Genomic DNA, 16,509 nt, shown 5'->3' with positions numbered 1-16,509 from the left:
CCATGTAGTGGTTTAGTAATCACCTGCCCTAATCCCAGCATCACACATTCCAGATTCAGCCACCTCTGCAAAGACTGCTTGAGGCTTTGAGGGGACATCTAGACATGAGCCACAACATCTGGTGTCAGTCACACTCAGCAATAATTAAGTCGATGTTCTCCCCAGCAGACTATGAGACATTTAAAAGCAGGGACAGGACTTTGTGTACCCTTGTCCCTAACACCTAAGGCAGTGCCTGGCATGAAGGTGCTATTTAACAAATAATGAAAGAAAGGAGAGAGGAAGGAAACATACTGTACTTCTTCAGAAGAAAATACGAGTTTTTCAAACAACTGAATTACAAATAAATGCCACAATGTTGATCATCCACTGGATTTGTCTCAATGATACATAAATTCAACTTTCTAGATTTAGTGGGTAAGAGTTCCTGATTTAAAATGGATTTTTAGCTCACTAGTAATATGACTTGACTATTTACCTTGGCAGATTTAAAATGACTCTAAATTTGGTGATAATCCCCCAGTTTAGAGGTAGGATTAAACTCCCCTTCCCTTGAATCTTGGCTAATGTTTGAGACTTGTCACCTTCTGGGGGTTCTGAGGCTGTCATTAGAAGCCTTGCCACTCGGGGCTCTTGGAACACTTGTTCTTGGAGCCCTGCCCTGAGGCCGCCATGTTGTAGCTCAGGCTAGCCATGGAGGGACACAGGGCCACGCTGAGCAGGCTCCTCTGTCACCTTCCCATCACTGGGACAAAATGCCCAGGGCCCACAGTTTGAAGGAGGAGAGGTTTATTTTGGCTCATGGTTTCAGTCCATGGTCACCGGCTCCCAGACAGAAGCAGAATGATGCAAGGGACATGCTGAGCAAAGCTGCTCATGTCATGGTGGCCCAGAAGCAGAGAGAGAGGCAGGAGCAGGGAAGGGAGATGAACAGCCAGAGACCGCCCCTTCCAGTCAGGCCCCGCCCCCTAACCGCGCATTCTCCTACGAACACTCAGTGGATTCGTCCACCGGTGAGTAGAGCATCCCAGGACCCAGCCACCTTCTACACACAGGAGAGCACGGGGACATCCGACCTAAACCATGACACAGGACCCGCCAGCTGTGGTCACAGTGTCAGGAGCAGGTAGGCTTCCTCCCTGTGCCCTGTCCAAACTCCGGTCCCCACAAAGCATGCGATAATAGCCATAAATTGTTGCTTTAGACCACCGAGGATTAAACAACTACTCGAGTGTGCTTCTGTTCTTGTTTCAAGTAGACATGTGACTATTTTCTACCTCCTGGCACTGCTGTGGAGTTAAATGGGTTAGAACTTGTAAAACACTTAATATCTGGCCCAAGGTGAGCGCTCATAAATATTAGATGCTGCCATTTTAATGGTGCTGTTTGCTATTTCTGTAGATCAAAGCTATTTTGTTTTGGTGAAGTCCAAGATGGCTCAGGCCTAAGGCCCAATTCCTGATTAATGGTCAGTTGTGTCGCAGTTTTGATGTTTGTTCAGTCAGTGGGACTTGGTTGGGACCCTGTACAGGTCAGGAATCCCTGGCTAAAAGTACCTAGATGTGCAGGGAAGGAGCAGGCAACTCCACAGTGGTCAGCGATTCGTCTTCCCCAGGCATCGGGGCTGCAGCCTGGCAGAGGACAGAAGCTTCCTCGATGCTCCAGAATGCCTCAGTTTACCCTGCTGGGGTTTCCTTCTCCCTTCTGGGATAATCCAGTGCTCATGGGCAAAGCTCTGGAGGTTGGAAAGCCTTGGTCTTTTCTCCCTGCAGCTGGAATCTGAGTTGGAGGAGGAGACACACAGCCGGGACACTGACGGACTGCCCTGGTCCACAGGTCTCCTCTCTGGGCCCTCGGCATCGAGCCGCCTGGCTTCGAGCCATTAGTGCCGGACAAATGGGCCATGTGGCTCCTCTCATCTCTGGCCCGTGACCAAGCCCACCCCTCTCCCCAGCCCCTCCTGCCGGTGAGCACTGTTTCACTCACTGAAGGACGCAGCTGTGGTCCTTTATTCCTAGAAAAGTGAAATGTGCTAAGCTTCCTGGGCCACCTCGCTGGGGACATGAAGCCAGAGCCTGGGCTGTCTGACGCCTTCTGGGGCTGGTCCCCATGGCTGTGCCCGAGCAGATTGGTGATGAGAGGGTCCCCGGGACCCACAGTTACCCCTGTGCTCCTCCGTGGCACTCCCTGTTGCTTAGCCAATGTGGCCCAGCCTTACTGACCTCTTCTAGGGCAGCACGGGGACCCTGACTCCCATAAGGAAGAGCTGAGGGCCACAAAAGAGTTGGAGACACCTGGCACAATGATGCACCCCTATAATCCCAGTACGCAGGAGGCTGAGGCAGGAGGATTGCCAAATGGTCAAGACCAGGCTCAACTACAGAGTGAGACCCTCAAAACACAAAAAACCTTATTCTAACTCTCCAGCCTGCTAAATGTGTGATGCTGGGTAAGTTGTTTAAGCTCTCAGAACTCAGTCTCCTTGTGGGCACAATGGGGATAATAATAAGATCTAGGTCATAAAGCTGGTATGGAAGTTAAATGAATGCATGCATATTAAGCTCTCAGAGTGATACCCAGCTGGTAATAAATGACACATGAATTTTGCTGGTATTACCTGCGTTATCATGAAATATTTAGACTGCATTTTTTGTAACAGGCTTTCATTTATATGACCGCAATTTGAAATTAGAGGATAAACACCCATCTCTTCCTTCTCTTTCCGAATTTACTCATACATATTTAAAAGCCCCTTCTGATTTTCCAGGTCCCCCTTGGACGGCCTGGAGGGTCGCCCTGGGAGCAGGCAGGCCTGGGGCTTTGGGCCCTGCTGGTCACCCTTGCTGGGCACCTGCCCATCACCTGGGGAATCAGTTTCCCCTCAGGCCAAGAGCACAGCAGCCCCCAGGACTGCACCCCTGGGCCTCCCCTCCCCACAGGCCCCTGACGGGCTGCAGGCAGCCCGCTCTAAACAGCGCAGTCCTCAGGAAGAGGAGACCTCCCTCTGGTCTGGCTCTTGCCTTCCCCAGCGAGCAGCCCCCGCCCCAGACTCCTGATTGTGAAGCATCTCAGCAGCTCTAAAAATCCTGTATAAAATCAGCAAACCCTTCCTCCGGGAAGACCAGAGGGACAGCTGTGAACAAAGCAAAGGAGTCTGTGTGCACACACGGGTGCAGCCTCATTAGGCTGCAGACCCAGAGGCCCGGGTGCTGACCCTCCGCGGGCGGCCTGGGCACCAGGAGCTCATTCTCTGCCCCCTGAGGAAGACTGGCCTCCACCATCTTTATAGTCGCACAGTGATACCTGTAGAGTTTTTTCTCTTTCCTTTAATCTCTCTTTCCAAAGCAGCCTGGAGCCCCCGCTATGCACCGAATACTGTCACTGACGGTTACATAAGGAAGATTAAGACATGATTCTTGCTTTCAAAAAATTCACACATCAGTAGGAGAAGCTGAAATGTAAAGAATCCTATAATACAATGCCAGGCTAAATCTGGTTCCCAGTTAACACTCTAATAGCACTTAGCACTTTTCCTTTCTGTCACTTATCCCAGTTGGTAAATGTACTTGTGTATTCCATTAATTAATCTTTCCTTCAGTGGAGGCTGCAGCTCTCTGAGCTAAAATGTACTTAGCAGTTATTGTATGCAAGACATTGTCTTACATGCTGTACATATCTTAACTTTTAACCTTCACAACCTTTAAAAAGAATGTCATTCTCATTTTACAAACAAGAAAACAGACGTGAAGAAATTAAGAAACATGTGTCAAGTCACACAGCTAGTTAGAAATAGAGCCAGGATACAAGCCCAAGTCTGGCTTCAAATCTCCCCTCTCAAGTCCTAAGCTCTGTAGAAAAGGGAAGCTACCGAGACTTTTCAAGGAGCAGGAGAAGCACATGATCCAACCTGGAACGATTGCCTGCTAAAGTTATTAAACTATGATAATGAGGGCATTCATCTGGGAAAGCCACTGATATGGAATCCCTCCTGTCAAATTCAAGTACGGAATTGTGGCGTACAGTGTAAAACAATGAAGACTAGGAGGGAAATGGCAGCACATTTACTACAAAGCGAGTCCATGTGGACCAAAAAATGTCACTATCCTCAAAGCAAAGACAGTAATATGCAGTGTCATGATTCTGACTGGATCTGTTTATTTTTAGAAAAGCCAGGACAACTGATCAATTGTTTTCCAAAGGACCCCTATCCCCCTGCTATAAGAATCCAACGCATTATCTATGGGCAGCCGGGATTCCCTGGCGGAATCTTATTATCATCTCATCTAAAATCATAACATGTTTATTCAAAATAAAAGTGAGGTTCCTTTTGACCCCTGTGCAACTACAACTTACTAGATTTCTAAACGGTTTCATTATTCTGTGCCTTTCAAAGGCATGACATGGAAACCTTTTATCTTGTGTTAAATTTTCGCTGCTATTAAAACCATGAGGTCACACTGGTGAGCTTCTGACCTCGGCTCCGGTACTAATTGTCTTTATAGCCTTGAACACATAACTTTACCTCTCTGTGTCTCAGCTTACTTAACTTCAAAATTAGAAAACTGAATGGGGTTATTAGAAATGTTCTTTTTCCCTCCTCCAACTATCTGAAATTTCATAATATATTGGGCCTCCTTTTTTCCTTTTTCCTGTGTGGAGCTGGAGACTAAACCCCAGTTTCACACATGCTAAGCATGCACTCTACCCGTGGGCTATATCCCCAGCCTCTGTTAAGCCTTTTTATGCCGTGTGATGCTCTATCTCCACTCCACAATGTTAGAAAATATCCATGTTTGACTACAATTCAAATTCTTGGCCCTGAACACCCCCCATAATCAAAACCACTGAATTCACTTAGAAAATAAATCGAGAGTTAGACTCAACATCCAGCAAAGCAGAGTGACTCCCAGAGCATCAATGAACGGGCAAGATCGGGACATCTGTGGCAGAGACTGCCCCTGCTCACAAATACCACTTCTCTGCTCTTCTGGACATGGCTGCCCTCATCCTGCAGAGTTGAGACCATGCGCCAAGGAAATCTGAGCCTGCATGGTGTGTGCCACACTAATAGTTTCTTGGTGTGTTCCTGGTTCTCCTTCCCCATCTGCTAGCTAAGAGAAGAATTTGGAAAGTGTGGAGGAGACACAAGGCAAAAGGAGCCAAGCCCCTGAAGGACCACAGGGAACTGAGCCCTCCATACTCATCTCTGCGTCAGTCACGTGGGAAAGAAATGTTTACCATCGTAAAGCACTGAATCTGGGGCCATCGCTGACCCTGACCTTTTAGACTTATATCCAGGTAAAAGTAGGTTATAATGTGCCTCTCACCGAGTACACGTGGCGTGGCAGCATCTCATACCCTGTCCTCATACACACACACCACCTAGTCTACCAGTGCCCTCGCTATATGCCAAGCACCTGTCTGTAGAACTCAGTTCCTCCTCCCTGTCTTTCTCTTTCATGTTTCCCTTACTCCGTCATCCAAATCTACTCTCCAATAAATATAGGTAGCTGTCTATTTTTTCCATTTGTTATCCTTTGTAGCATTGCTTCTAGCCATTTTGAGCTTTCTAATCTGTCACATTATTGTCTAATCAGTCTGTCACTCCAGTTGAAACTGAAAGGTATTTAAGAAAAGAAACCTACTTGTGGATTGATCTACTTTTCCTACAGCACTATCAGTTTTTGCTTCTTGTGTTTGGAAGCTCTGTTATTTGGTGCATCTGTGTTTGAGATTGTTATTCTCCTTGATGACAAGATCCTTTATCATTATGGAATGACAATCATTATCCCTGTTAATATTCTTTGCTCTGAAATTTACTTTGCCTGAGTTTGTCCTCCCTGCTCAGAAACTTCTTATAAGCAATATGCTGGGGCAATTGCAGGCCTCACCTCATTTGTTTTTCATCTCTCAGAAGTCACTGCCATTTTTGTCTGTTGCCTAATGCTTCAAAATAATTATTTCATATATTTTAGTCAGTTTTTTTGTTTCAGCCAGCAGAATAAATAACAGCCTCTGTTATGGCATCTTGAGCTAACAGTGAAGTTCCTAAGTTGATTTATACATCATGTCATTTGATCTTCATTGGAACCCTCAGAGGTGAGTCTTTTTTTTTTAAGTAAAAATCCCCAGAGTCACAGAGAGTTTAAATAATTGGTCAAAGGTTACATTGCTAGCGATAAATATATGAAAAAATGTTCAACATCACTGGTCATTCAAGAGATGAAGATGAAAACAACACTGAGATTCTACCTCATCCCAGAAAGAATGGCTGCTATCATGAAATCAACCAATAACAAGTGCTGGCAGGGCTGTGGGGAGAAAGGAACCCTGCTTCACTGCTGGTGGGAGTGTAGACTGGTGCAACCACTGTGGAAATCAGTATAGAGATACCTCAAAGAACTAGGACTACAGGTCCCACTTAACCCAGCTATTCCCCTGCTGGGTATCTTCCCCAAAGAATTAAAAGAATCATACCACAGTGATATATGTGCACCCATGTTTACAGCGGCATAGTGTGTAATAGCTAAAACTTGAAAACAGCCCAATTGCCCATCAACTGGAGACTGGATAAAGAAGATGTGGGGTTTTTTTATAAAATGGAGTACTATTCAGCCATAAAGTATGAGAAACTAGAGACATTTATAGCTAAATGGATGCACATTGAGGCCATACTCATAAGTGAAATAAATAGGAAACACATGTGCAAATACCAAATAGTTTCTCTGGTGTGAAAAACTAAAAGTGTAAATAAGAATCAAAATATATAACTGATATTGTGAAACAGGAAGAAAACATTTAAAGGAATAGGGGAAGAGGAAAGGGAAAAGGAAAAATATGAGAAAAGGAAAAACATGGAAACAGTCTTTGTAAATAGGGAGGGGTCGAGTGGGTGAAGGGAGGGCAGAGGAATGGGGAAAAAATAAGAACCAAGATGCATCATGTACAGGTAAAAGACCCCAATGATGAATGCAACTGTATTATATACCTAAAATGTACCAATAAACTGAATGGAAAAAAAAGGTTATATTGCTAGCAAAGCCAATTGAAATAAATGGAACAGGATAAGATTTGGGTGGTAGGCACACACATTTCCTGGGAGTAAATTTAGGTGTAAGTTTTTTTCATAACTTGTGAATTTTTTTACATAATAAATGTCACAAGGATAAAAAAGATCAAAATGCACTTGGGTTCATATGTAATGGCTCGCCTAAACTGGCAATAGTGCCAGTAGGTGAATGTGATGGGTCTCAGAAAATCTGGGCTATAAGTTCCATGGCCAGGGATTTAGCTCAGTGGTGCCGTCGCCTGCCCCATAAGCTCAAGGACTCGAGTTCGATCCCTGGTACCAAAAATAAAAAAAGAAAATCTGGGCTGTAAGTTCCAATATTTGGTGAGAGGAATGATGGAATAGTGCAGCCAGGGACCTGGAGAAAGGATAAAAGTTAATAAAACCTATTTTAGATAGCGACTGGACCTGCTGCCACGTTTTAAAATATCCTTCAAGCCAGCAGTCCTGCAGCAGATGTTTTTAGCGTTCCTGGGAGAGCTGAAGAGAAACAAATAACTGAAGTTCGTCTCTTTAACCCCTGTTCTCTTCTGCCTGATTCAGTGACATGGAAGTAAATAATCCAGAGGGACTTGGAGGGGGCCACTTGAGGTGGGAGATTCAATCTGGGTCACAGAGTCTGAAGGCACCAACGCAGCAGAGGGCTGGGTGGGAATGACGGGAAATCCTGGTTCAGAGGTGCCTGCTTCTTTGAAAGTACCTATCCCAGTGTCTGGCACATCAGACGCCCTAGAAAACATGAGCTCCTCTCCCTGCTCTCCAGTCAGAATAGATCAGACCAAACACTGTCCCTGTCACAAAAGGAAAGGCAGCTCAAAGACATCCAGGCGAGGCTGGGAAAGGGGCTTTGTTTTTATCTGGGAGACCCCTCATTGACACTAATTAAGCTCTCCCTCCAACTCCAGGTTAGCAAACCTCTGCTGAACAGCAGCCGTGTAAGGCTCCTAAGATGGGATTTTAACTGATGTATAATAATTACTGTTATCATAGCAGCATCTCTTTCCCACATTCAGACAAGAACCTTTCCTGGCTGCCAGAAGTGGCGTGATTAGAGGGAGGAGAGTGTTTTCCTGTCCATTCATGTTCCAGCTGCCATTTAGCTGCATTCTGCTGGGACAAAGATCCTCACTTTCCATGGAGTGCAGATGCCAATGCAGACCTGCAGCACTCAGGAATTCTGCTGGCTGCCTCAGAATTCAAGGCAGCCCCGCCTCTTTGGATATGCATAATATTCCTGGGCTGTACAGAAACTTCCTTTAAAAAGAAAACTGCTTTCCAAGTCTGCCGAAACCAAGGAAGCAAGGTTAAATATGGAGAGTCGTGATACGGGACGTGACCTTAGATAAAACACATTTTTTTAACTTATGGAAACTCAAAGAGAATTTGTAGTCCCACTGCATGAACCAAAACTTAATTGCAGTAAGACTTTCACAGTCACAAACAGCGTTCTGTGTGGAAATGAGCGCCTGCAGGACAGACTGATGACTGGCATCGAGGACTCCGTGAGCAGAACTGAATGTGCCCTGATGCCCTCTGCTCTTAGTCCAAGCAATGCAAGCATGTGGGAGAAATGGGACACCAAGAATCATGCCTAAAGGGCTCCAGAAGGTACAAGTAAGCTTCAGAAGTGGAAGTTCCGATTCTCAGGTCACCGACTTCTATCACACACAAGCCTCTTCAGAAAACTCCAGCCTGCAGTTAGTAGGGGGTTCCCTATAACCAACTTGGCCTGGGTTGGCATGGTTACGTTGGCACTGATCTTAAAAATGGGCAGCTATCATTACAATCTCGTGCAAGTGTATTTCTAGAGGACAGGGGTGAAGGAAAGCCCCTGCGGTGGGAGAGCTGCTAACAGCATTCTTCCCTGTTCAGTTCTAATGGGATGAGACAGGGCTTGAGCTATGCCCAGATTCCTGGACGTGGTGGTGACATGACTTGGCTAGTTTTGAGGAGCCTGGAAGGAACAACAATGGAAAATCAAGGACTCAAGAACAAGGAATTCTTCCGAAGAAGTATGTAAACTCAGCCAGGGGACTGGGCACAAAGTGTGCACATTTTTAAAAAACATTTTTGGCAGTGCTGAGATAGAACACAGAGCCTGTGCATGCTCAGCAAGTACTCTTCCACTTAGCCATGTTCTCAACTTGTCAGTTCACTATTGCCTTAAGTGTATTTTTATCCTGAGATTATAGCTAAAAAGTGACTGCAGACTACACACACACACACACACACACACACACACACAGTCTTTTATGGTCATACAACAGCCAGATATAATGAGTGATGACAACACGAGTTCATGTGCATCACGAAAAGTGTGAATGCTGCCCCCTCGACCAAGGGCTGCTTCAGACTCTCTTGGCCTGAACCTGTTTCAGAAATTGTCACCCTTGTGACAGTACCAACAGTATGGGCAAACAGCAGCTGGACTAATTTCACGCAACCACAACCTAACACACCTGCTCACAGGATGCACCTACAGCTCCTCATCCTAAACATTCAAAGCCAAGGATAAAATGCCTCACTAGGCACTATGTATCTTCAAGGAGTCACACCCTACAGAGCAATATATTGCCTAAAGTGAGTGTTCGTTCAGCTGTGTGACCTCATTTCCATGAGTAGTAACTCTCTTCCTCAATCTTGCTTTCTAGGATCAGGAAAATCCAGGCCCAAAGAAAATGGAATAACTGATAATTCCCTAGAGAAAAATTTGACTCATGGGAATGAAAGAAGGGCTATGTTTAAACAGCCTGTGAACCCAAGAGTTATCATGTGTCTGTCCACTAGGTTAGAAGGTCAGCCTGTACTCTTGCTCAGTGGTTGGTCAATCACTCCATGCACTTGCGTTATTTATACCCGACCCAAGCCCTTCCATGAGTGCTCTCGGGCACACAGACACCAGCAGAAGGAGGAACACAAAGAAAAAGAAGTTGGCACTGAGGAGGCACTGTGTTTCATTCTACATATATCCCATGTCTTCATAGCCAGGTATCATGATCTGGAAGGATGCCAGTTCAAGTCAACACCACACAATTACACACATAAATCCCAAGCCACACTTGTGTGGCTGAGAGTCAAACTTAGTTTTTCTCACTAACGCAATTTATCTAAACTGTATTATTTTGTTGAGAACAAAAGTGGTGTTTAGATATCATTGTTTTGTGAGTTCATCTGACCCAGAGGAAAGAAAAGTTCATATCCTGGCAGAAAGAAAAACACACACACACACACACACACACACACACAATCTTAGTAAAAGCAGTTATAAGAAGAAAACAAAAGCAAGAGGGAACAGTGGAGTCCGAATGATCTTGGACTGCATTTGTCCTTGCCAGTGGTCCAAATAGTTTGCATAGTACGTGTATGTATCAAAACTTTGTAAACTGGGCATAGTGGCACATGCCTGTAATCACAGCATTCAGGAGGCTGAAGAAGGAGCATCTCGAGTTTGAAGCCAGCCTGCATGACATTTCAAGACCCTGTTTCAAAAAGAAATGTAGACAGGGTACTAATTGTTGATAAATATGTCCAGTATATTTGGTGATCACCAAAGACCTTCCATTCAGCAATGTCTGCCCACCTGAGCAGGGCGTTCAGTGGGCTGTGCACCATGGTGTAAGGCACACCAAAACTCGAAGTCAAGGGCCAGGGATCTAGCTCAGTGGTGCCGCCACCTTCTTTGCAAGCACAAGGACCCGAGATTGATCTCCAGTACAAAAAAAAAACCAAACACAAACTCCAAGTCCACCCAGAAGGATTCTACCAGAGCCAAGGAGGTGACCTCTGGACCATGTGAGAACGCTGATGGCCAACATTTCTATCAAACAGCTACAGTGTCAAAGAGAGATCAAAGGATGACTGACAAGAATTTAGATCAGAAGATGGTATTTTTATAGTTCAGGCTGATCAGTAACAGTGGTTGCATGATCTTAATCCTTTCAAGTTATACTACGAAAAATAGCAAGAACGTAAAAACTGTAATAACTGATAAATTTATGCTGGGCACAGTGGTGCACACCTGTAATCCCAGAACTGGGAGGCTGAGGAAGGAGGACTTGAAGTTCCAGCTCCGCCTGGACACTTTTTTGCAGAGTGACTGGAGATGTAGTTCAGTGCAGTGGCCCTGGATTCAATTCCCAATATGAACGAAAGAGGGAAGGAAGGCGAAGGAAAGGGAGGGAGAGGAGACCTATTTATTCTATTCAAGTTGCCACACAACCGAAGCTGAGACACAAATGAGAAACCACGCTGGCTAAAGCTATGTAGTGTTAAAAAGGCACCTTCCCCAGCAGTGGGACCAAAATGAAAGTAAGACTAGAAGACCCAGGTCCACATTTCTGGTTCTCTGTCAGGTCCAGCAGCCTTCCTTTAGGACAAGGACCTCACCTAAACCCAGCTGGCCCAGAAACCCTGAAGGGGAGAAGCTATCATTTACAGAGAGTGAATGTGAAACACAGCAACCCTAAAAATGAAGTTCTCCGAGCCCCAGGAAACAACCAATCTGCTCCAAGAAGGCTAGGGGTGGGCAGGATTTTGCTTCTGAGCTGCTCCTGCTCCTCCCACTTTGCTGCACCTACAGGAAGCCTGCAAAGAAATAAATCAGCTGAAGAGCCATGAGAGCCCCTTAACTGCAAAGATGCTTCTGCAATGAGCCACGGGCCCTGCAGGGCAGAAACCTGGGTGCTGCTGCTCACCCTGAGGATCTGCAAGGGCCCCTTCTCGAGGGTCCAGAGCAGTCTCCTTCAAGAGATTTAACTGCAATGAAGAGAACAGGTTCCACCCGATAACACCTCCTTGTATTGAGTCCAGTGCTGAGGAGCTGGACATACTCAACCAAAGTTCGGCCCTTGGCCACTCACCCTCTCCTCACCCTCTGCTGCACAAGGATATAAACCTCGCTCACAGTCTGTCCCCTTAAACCAACCATGAAACCCTCATCCCAGAGGTGCCCACCCTGCTCCCGGAGGAAAGATCCACCCAAATCATTCAGGAAGAATCTGCACAGGCAGGTCTGGCTATATTCTCTCCGGAGTCTGGCCATTAGCACACAGCCATTCATCCTCTCCATGAAACCCACGCAAAACTGTACACAGGAGCTGGATATGGTGGTGCACACTATGATCCAAGCACTCGGGAGGCTGAGGCAGGAGGACTGCCAGGAGTTCAAGGATAGCCTGGGCTACGTAGTGAGTTCAAGGACAATCTGAACTACACAGAAAGATCCGCCAAAAAAAAAAAAAGTATACCAGTGTCCCTGTTTCTTTGTGGAAAATGATCTTAGCTAATGGTCACAAGCACCTCTGAAGTGTCTGTGTTGTCTTTGACTCAGAATCATGAAATACATGTCCCATGTGACCCTGAGACTCAGCTGAGAGCAGCCTGGCCCTGGCAGGTGTCGCTGTCACACGGAGCGCTGGGGTCACGGATGGGGTCTTGGGGGGCTCTGACAGCCAGACCACACATTCTTCCCCGACACGTACCTCTCCACACTCAGTCTCCTGTTTCGTTTTTATTTCCCTGTCGTTGTCACTTGGGTTTTCTTCCTACCTGGTGGCCCTGGCCTTTTGCTTTCTTTGCTTGTTCCTGTTCTGCTGCAGTCGTTTTAAGTCCGGATCCTCCTGGCCTGCTTGTCCTCTTCCGCTCCCCTTGAATGCAAACACAAACTCTTTTCTGAAGCCTTTGCAGTTCCAGAGCTCTTGCTCTCTCGCCGGCTGCCCCTGGGTGCGTCTACTCGGTGCCTCTACGACATCTAAGTACATTCCCCAGAAGGACCCGAGTCCCCACCCAACCCTTAGCCCATCAGTTCTGTCTCACCGTCCTGGTCTCAGCCTACTCACTTCTGTCTGCTCACTGGATGCTGCTTGCTTTTCTTGCTTGTCTTTTTCTTTTTTCCCAGTACTGAGGTTTGAACTCAGGATCTCACATTGAGCTACATCCCCAGCCCTTTTTATTTTTTATTTTGAGACAGACTCTTGCTAAATTACCCAGGCTGGCCTCGGTTTTGCAATCCTCCTGCCTCAGCCTCCGGAGCGGCTGAGATTACAGCCTCACCACACCGAGAACTACAGTGATCTTTCTGAAAACATAAATCAGCCTACCTTCTTCCCCATCTCAAAAGCCCTCCGTGGCTTTCCAGGCACCCCAAAAATGTTCTAATGCACCACGGGAGTTTCAAAGGCCTGTGTGACCCAGCTCCATTCTTCTCCCTGATTTTCTTCATTACCTCGGTTTCCTAGAAGTTCTAAAACCTTCTGTAGCGCTTTCCCTTTTCGTCCCCTTGCAGTCCCCCTGCCTCGGAAGCTTCCCCTTTGGCCTGCGGCTTCCTGGTTTCTTCCGAAGCACCTCCGGAGAACAGCCTTCCCTTACACTGCTGTGGACCAAGCAGGTTCCCGTTAGTGTTCACCTCGGCACGGTGGGCACTTCTGCCTTCACCTGCCGCAGCCTGGAGGGGCCTGACTTCTACACTGCATATGGCCTGACCCCTTGTGAGGACAGAAACATGTTTGTCCTGTCTCTATCTTGACACAAGAGGCTTATGTACTCCCAGGATGGAGCTCGGTAAAATTTATCCACGGCATTTGTAGGAAAATGGATGCACCTAGAGTGCATCCTGTTAAGTGAAATAAATCAGACACACAAGCTTCAATATCGCATGCTGTCTCTTATATGAGAGACCCAAACTATAAATAAATTAAGAGAAAATCAAAGACAGATAGGAGATAGGAGACAGGGAGACAGATCTTTTGCAGATGGGATGGGGACCCAGAGATGCAGGGAGGGAGAGGAAGAGAAGATGAAAAAGCATGCAGAGGGCCGGGGATTTAGCTCTGTGGTTCTGCCGCCTGCTGCACAAGTGCAAGGGCCCAAGTTTGATCCCCGGTACCAAAAAAAAAAAGAAAAGAAAAAGCATGGAAATGTGAGATGTCCGTGGACCAACTCCCCACAAGAACTGTGATCATTAGGTAACACGAACATTGGCTAATAAGAATTCTGAAAATGTACTGAACAAATGTGAGAATAAGTGAGTGTTACGTTCAGCTGTGTGACCTCATTTCCATGAGTAGCGCCTGTCTCTGTCCTGACCCTCCTCCGAGTCCTAACCCCGGGACAGGCCCCACGACGAGATGAGCCCTGGTCAGGACCCAAGCTCTGTTCAAGATGACCAGAGAGGCCAAATGCTATGGATCCCTAAGAACCTAGGCTGCAGGCCAGGTGCCGAGCACAGCTGGCATTTGCACTTCCTTAGATGCATAACAGACTAGCATTTTTGCCAAGTGACCCAACACAGGACCCTATGTTACAAAATCCATGTCACCTTCATTTCCATATCAACCAGAACTCTCATCAGCATCTGGTACAGTAGATGTGTACCTGGCCAGGGCTTCATCTTTGTCTCAGAAAGCAGATGAATATATACACATAATAATCACTTGTGTTACTCCAGACGCCTTCTGTGTGACAAATCCTGCGAGGTACTCGGTACTCAGTGTTACATCTACTTAATCTTCACAACAAACTCAGGAGGAAGACTTTGCATCCAACCGATGAAGTATCAGTGGTTCAGATATATTACATTATTTATTTACAGTGGACCCTTGACTTGTGAACCCAATTTGTTCCCGAGGGCTGGTTGTAACTCAAGTTGGTCAGTGGAGGCTCAGGCTCCCCTACACAGCCTTCAGAGTCTCTCTCCTGCACACAGGCAGATCTCAGTGTCCTCAGAGAGACACTAGCCCAGGACTTCCCAGTGAGCCCCACACAGGAGAGGATGCTGTCAGGTTCCTTCCAGAGCTCTGGAAGGGTTAAGTCTGTATCTGAGGCCATCTGGAAGCACAAGCGGCCAGCATTTGGGTTGTAACTCAAGACTTTGGTTATGACTTGAAACTAAAATTCTAGTTGTAACCCAAGTTATTTGTATGTCAGGCCGGCCATAACTCAAGGGTCCAGTGTGGATTTGGTTTTGGTTTTTGAGACAGAGTCCCAGTATGTAGTTCAGGCTGGCCTCAAAATCACAATCCTCCTGCCTCAGCCACCCAAGTGCTGGGATACAGGCATCTATGACTTACTTTTATACCGGGCCTCTATCTGGCTGAGCTGAGATGAAAACGAAATTTTCTGATTCCAAAGTGAGAATTATTTAAACTAAATAATATTGCCTTTAAAAAAAATCACATCTTTTTTTTTTAATCATTAGGCACTCTACTGCATAAGGGACAAAACGCGATTCTGTTTAAGGGCCACTCCGCATGGGCGCCCTGGGTCCCCACCATCCCCCAAAGTGCCGTCGCTAGTCGGAGGCCGTGTCCCAGCCCTCACTGACCTCTGGGTAAACAGCGGCTCCTGGAGCGTCCAGATTTCTCTTCCGAAGTTTCTCAGGGAGGACGTGAACGTGCAGTAACAGTGGTCTCACGTGGCACTGCGGATTCCAGAAAGAGGCCAGTAGTTAGCCCTAAAGAGAGAAAGGCTTTCTTATCCTATTAATCAATGTTCTTTCTTCTTTTTCTTTTTTTGGTACTGGGGATCAAACTTAGGACCTTGCGCTTGCGAGGCAGGCAGCGGCACCACTGAGCTACATCCCTGGCCCCCTATTCATCAATTTTTTGTGTGGGACTTTAATGTAAGACTCCACTTGAACTTTGAAAACTACTGACTGTGTGGGAGAGAGGGGAGGAAGGGAAAGAAGGAGAGGAAGGAAGGAAGGAAGGAAGGAAGGAAGGAAGGAGAGCGAAGGGAGGGGGAGGGGAGGGGAGAGTTGGGGTTTATTTTCCAAAATGACTTATATATAAGTCATCCCGACACCCCGCCTGCCTGGAAGAGAGGGAGAGGAGACCAAGAATGGCGGCTTCTTGCCCAGGAAGGGGGAAGAAATGCATGCTGCTAAAATCAGAGCAAGCCCCCGGAGACATCCCTGCCTCCTCTTCCGCACACCCCGAATCCCGAGGAGCTGGCTTCGCCTCCAGAATTCCTCATCTTCACCCCCTTCTGCTGCCGCTCCAGTCCGAGCCACCATCCTCTTTCCCTGGGTGCCATGTGTCAGCGGCTTCCTCACTGTTCTCCCTGCCACGGTCTCTCTCACCAGACAGCAACGAGCTCAACCCAGCCTGGGCAACTTAGACTTAGTGAGACCTGTCTCAAAATAAAAAATAAAAAGTGCTGGGGATGGAACTCAGTGTGAATGAATGCTTGGGTTGCATCCCCAGTGAGAGACAGACAGACACAGACAGACGCACGCAAAGTCAAGTCTGCTATTACTCTGTGTACAACTGTCTGCAGGTGTCCGATTACAGCAAAAGTAAAAGCCAGACTCCTTAGTAGGGTCTAGAACCCAGTTTTGCAAACCAAGCCATTTATCAGATTGTGAAACCAATGTACTGAGGAAGGATCAGCATCTTAAATCAAATAAAATAGAATACATCACAGTTCCTTATGTGCAGTGAGGA

General features: G+C 46.6%; 1 long non-coding RNA gene across 1 annotated transcript in view; it reads right to left on the bottom strand.

Moving 5' to 3' along the window:
- LOC110348435 (uncharacterized) overlaps positions 1 to 16,509 on the bottom strand; it is a 61,182-nt gene that overhangs the window by 43,076 nt on the left and 1,597 nt on the right. Inside the window, exon 2 of the long non-coding RNA XR_002393679.2 lies at positions 15,390 to 15,485. This is a non-coding gene — a long non-coding RNA (uncharacterized LOC110348435). The remainder of the gene's footprint in view (positions 1 to 15,389; positions 15,486 to 16,509) is intronic.

This window comes from Heterocephalus glaber, unplaced genomic scaffold (genome assembly GCF_053883595.1).
Source record: "Heterocephalus glaber isolate CG9 unplaced genomic scaffold, H.glaber_assembly_v1.0 deba00001442, whole genome shotgun sequence".
NCBI classification, from domain to species: domain Eukaryota; kingdom Metazoa; phylum Chordata; class Mammalia; order Rodentia; family Bathyergidae; genus Heterocephalus; species Heterocephalus glaber.
Note: the sequence above shows the minus strand (reverse complement) of the source record. Positions and strands in the feature narration are given on the sequence as shown.